The sequence below is a fragment of the Balaenoptera physalus genome, assembly GCF_965194825.1.
Source record: "Balaenoptera physalus genome assembly, chromosome: 2".
NCBI classification, from domain to species: domain Eukaryota; kingdom Metazoa; phylum Chordata; class Mammalia; order Artiodactyla; family Balaenopteridae; genus Balaenoptera; species Balaenoptera physalus.
In genome coordinates this window covers 109,688,356-109,692,230 of record NC_138883.1, presented here as the reverse complement: position 1 = coordinate 109,692,230, position 3,875 = coordinate 109,688,356, and the positions used below count along the sequence as shown (strand labels likewise).

General features: G+C 42.2%; 1 pseudogene across 1 annotated transcript; it reads left to right on the top strand.

Moving 5' to 3' along the window:
- The first annotated feature begins 886 nt into the window (after nt 1-886).
- Nucleotides 887-2,844, top strand: LOC309654211 (glyceraldehyde-3-phosphate dehydrogenase-like; annotated as a pseudogene). Its single transcript has 2 exons — nt 887-946; nt 1,227-2,844. The product of its transcript is annotated as a glyceraldehyde-3-phosphate dehydrogenase-like (transcript).
- Nucleotides 2,845-3,875: the final 1,031 nt, after the last annotated feature.

The following is a 3,875-nucleotide window of genomic DNA, read 5'->3' as shown; positions in this document are numbered from 1 at the left end:
AAATCCAGCAATTGATAAAATAAAATTCTTAATGCCTGGCAACCAATAAAAATTAGCAGGTAAAAAAGAAACAGGAAAATATGACCCATAATGAAAAGAAAAACCAATCAATTGAAACCTACCTAGAAATTACCCAGATGATAGAGTTATTACAGACTTTTTTTATTTTTTGGCTGCACAGCATGCAGGATCTTAGTTCCCCAACCAGGGATCGAACCCATTCTCCCTACAGTGGAAGCACAGAGTCTTAACCACTGGATCGCCAGGGAAGTCCCTATCACAGACATTAAAACAGTTATTCTAACTATATTCCGTATGTGCAAGAAGATAAAGAAAAGACTGACCATGTTAAGTAGAGATATAGAAGGTATTTTTTAAAAGATCCAAGTTGAAATTATGAAAACTATAATGTCTGAGATAAAAATACACTAGATGGATTAATAGAACACTAGACATGGCAGAAGATTAGTGAATTTTAATACATAGTAATGGAAACTATCCAAAATAAAACACCTAGAGAAAAAAGGCTAAAAAATAATAATAATAATAACATGGCATCAGTGAGCTGTGAGATGACTTCAAGTGACCTAATATTTCTATACGTGTAACCTGAGGGAAGAAGACAGGAAAAAATATTTGAAGGAAAAAATTAACTGAAACATTTCTAAATTTGATAACAATAAATCCATAGATCTAAGATAATTAACCCCAAGCACTATAAACATAAAGAAACTATACCAAGCTCTCTGGTCTTCGCCATCCAACAGAAAGCACAAGAGAGACCAAGATTGAATCCGGGCCCTCGGCAGTGAAAGCACAGAGTCCTAACCACTGGACCACCAGGGAATTCCCAAGACAGCTGCATCTTCTTGTGCAGTGCCAGCTATGTCACTGAGACATGATGGTGAAGGCTGGAGTAAATGAATACGGCTGTATTGGGTGCCTGGTCACCAGGACTACTTTTTTTTCTTTTTTTTAAATTAATTAATTAATTAATTAATTTTTGGCTGCTTTGGGTCTTTGTTCCTGTGCGTGGGCTTTCTCTAGTTGTGGTGAGCGGGGCCTTCTCTTGTTGCAGAGCATGGGCTCCAGGCGCTCAGGCTTCAGTCGTTGTGGCGCACGGGCTTAGCTGTTCCTTGGCATGTGGGATCTTCCCGGACCAGGGCTTGAACCTGTGTCTCCTGCATTGGCAGGCGGATTCCCAACCACTGAGCCACCAGGGAAGTCCCACCAGGACTACTTTTAACTCTGGCAAAGTAGATAATGTCTCCATCAATGACCCCTTCATTGACCTCAACTACATGGTCTACATGTTCCGGTATGATTCCACCCATGGCAAATTCAATGGCAGAAAGATGAGAATGGGAAGCTTGTCATCAATGGAAGGCCCATCTCCAACTTTCAGGAGTGAGATCCCACCAACATCAAGTAGGATGATGCTGGTGCCAAATATGTTGTGGAGTCCACTGGTGTCTTCATTATCTTGGAGAAGGCTGGGGCTCATTTTAAGGGTGGAGCCAAAAGGGTCATCATTTCTACTCCTTCTGCTGATGCCCCCATGTATGTCATGGGCATGAACCATGAGGAATATGACAACTCACTCCAGATTGTCAGCAATGCCTACCGCATCACCAATTGCTTGCCCCCGTTCCCCCCAGCCAACATCATCCATGACAACTCTGGCATCATGGAGGGACTCATACCCACAGTCTATGCCATCACTGCCCCCCAGAAGACAGTGGAGAGCTCCTCTGGGAAGCTGTGGTGTGATGGTCATGGGGCTGCCCAGCACATTATCCCGGCTTCTACTGGTGCTGCCAAGGCTGTAGGCAAGGTCATCCCTGAGCTGAATGGGAAGCTCACTGGCATGGCCTCTCATGTCCCCACCCACAATGTGTTGGTTCTGGATCTGACCTCCATTTGGAGAAATGTGCCAAATATGATGACATCAAGAAGGTGGTAAAACAGGTATCAAAGGGTCCGTTAAGGGCATCCTGCTACATTAAGGACCAGATTGTCTCCTGAGTCTTTAACAGTGACACCCACTCTTCCACCTTTGATGCTAGGGCTGGCACTGCTCTCAATGACCACTTTATCAAGCTCATTTTCTGGTATGACAATGAATCTGACTATAGCAACAGGGTGATGAACCTTATGGTCCACATGGCCTCCAAGGAGTAAGAGTCCCTGGACCATCAGCCCTACTAAGAACACAAGAGGAGGAGAGAGGTCCTCAGCTGCTGGGGAGTCCTTGCCTCAACTCAATCTCCCAAGACTCTGAGAATCTCTCGTTCTTGACATTTTCCAAGAACAAGAAACTGTGACCCCCATCACAGCTGGGGCTCTCCCAAGCCCTACTTTGGAGGACCCCTACTTTGTCATGTACCATCAGTAAAGTACTCTCTACACAGCCAAGAAAAAAAAAAAGAAAAAGGAAAAAAACCCCTATACCTAAGTATATCAAAATTGTTTTTAAAAAGTGATAAAGAGAATTCTCAACCTTTCTGTGGTTTGGGGTTGCTGTCTGCCTCATAAAGCAAAGTAGAGGGTTTGTCTTCTGGGAAGACAAAAATCATCTTTTCCTCTGAAAAAGGCTCTTACATAGTTGGCTTTGGCATCTTCCAGGAATAGGAGGGCAGGGATTGAGGCCTCATGAGTCTGGGATTTCAGTTGGGATAGAGAGAGAAGACAGTGGTTATAACCAGAAAGTCAGAGTGGGGTGTCATTACCTCCAGAACTCATCACTATTAACTCAGCCTGGGCTTCATAAGTCATAGAAGTGGATTCCTTAATAAAATAATAGTTTCCAAAAAAAAAAAAAAAAAAAAGAGCGATAAAGAGAAAGACTTAAAAGTAGCCTGAGGAAAAAAAGACACATTACATACAAACAAACAAAAATAAGGATAGCAGATTTTTTTTTTGTCAGAAACAATGCAAGTGAACTTGTTATACCTGGGTTAATACTTCTGGGAAAGTTGAAACTCAGTTACGTAACATTATTGAGCAAACTTGACTTAAGAAGATGACTCTTTCAATGGCATCTTTCTTTGACTTATTTGATTCTGATTGGTTTGGGTCTTGGAGACCATGGCTCCAAAGTACACTCCAAACGCTGGGAATTCTCCTGCTTATAGTTATCATAAAAATCCCCCTGGTGCGTTATATTCTTTCAAAAGCTTTTAAATACGTGTTCACAGCTGTTAAATGTCAAGCAAATGATCTCCCTAAGACTGGGATGTCAGAAAAGGAATAAGGAGAAAGACCACTTTAAGCATTAGGAAACTGGAACCATGACCTGTGAATGTCACAGGGATTACACAAAACATTATGATCTGTGGATACCACACCAAGCCTCCATAGATACATAGCTCAGAGTGGCACTAATACCTTAAATTTTGATCACATCTCACAGTTAGGGTGAGAGTTTGATCAAAAGGGGGGAATTGTTAAAAAGAAGTAACAAGCCCAAAATGGAGTTATTTGCCCCCAGGACAGCAAACCGAGACTTAATTGTACTTTCAACCTCTCCCAGGAATGTGGCTTTTAAATAAATATCTTAAATTTCCTAATTAGCACTAACCAGTGAGACAATTTGCATAATGAGACCCCCCCACCCTTCCCTTCCCTGCCAAAGAAGATGACCTGGCCTGAAACAATTCTTTCTTTCCTTTTGCTAGTAACCTCCTTGCCCCACCTTCCTTCTGCCTCTAAAAGCCTTTCCCTCTGGGACTCCTTCTAGTTCCTAGATGGAATGCTACCTGAGTCATGAATCACCTAATAAAGACACTTAGACCTTCAAAAAGATACATAGTGGCTGAATGGATAAAAAGCCAAGATCTGTTGTCTACCAGAAACTCACTTTAGATTCAAGGACA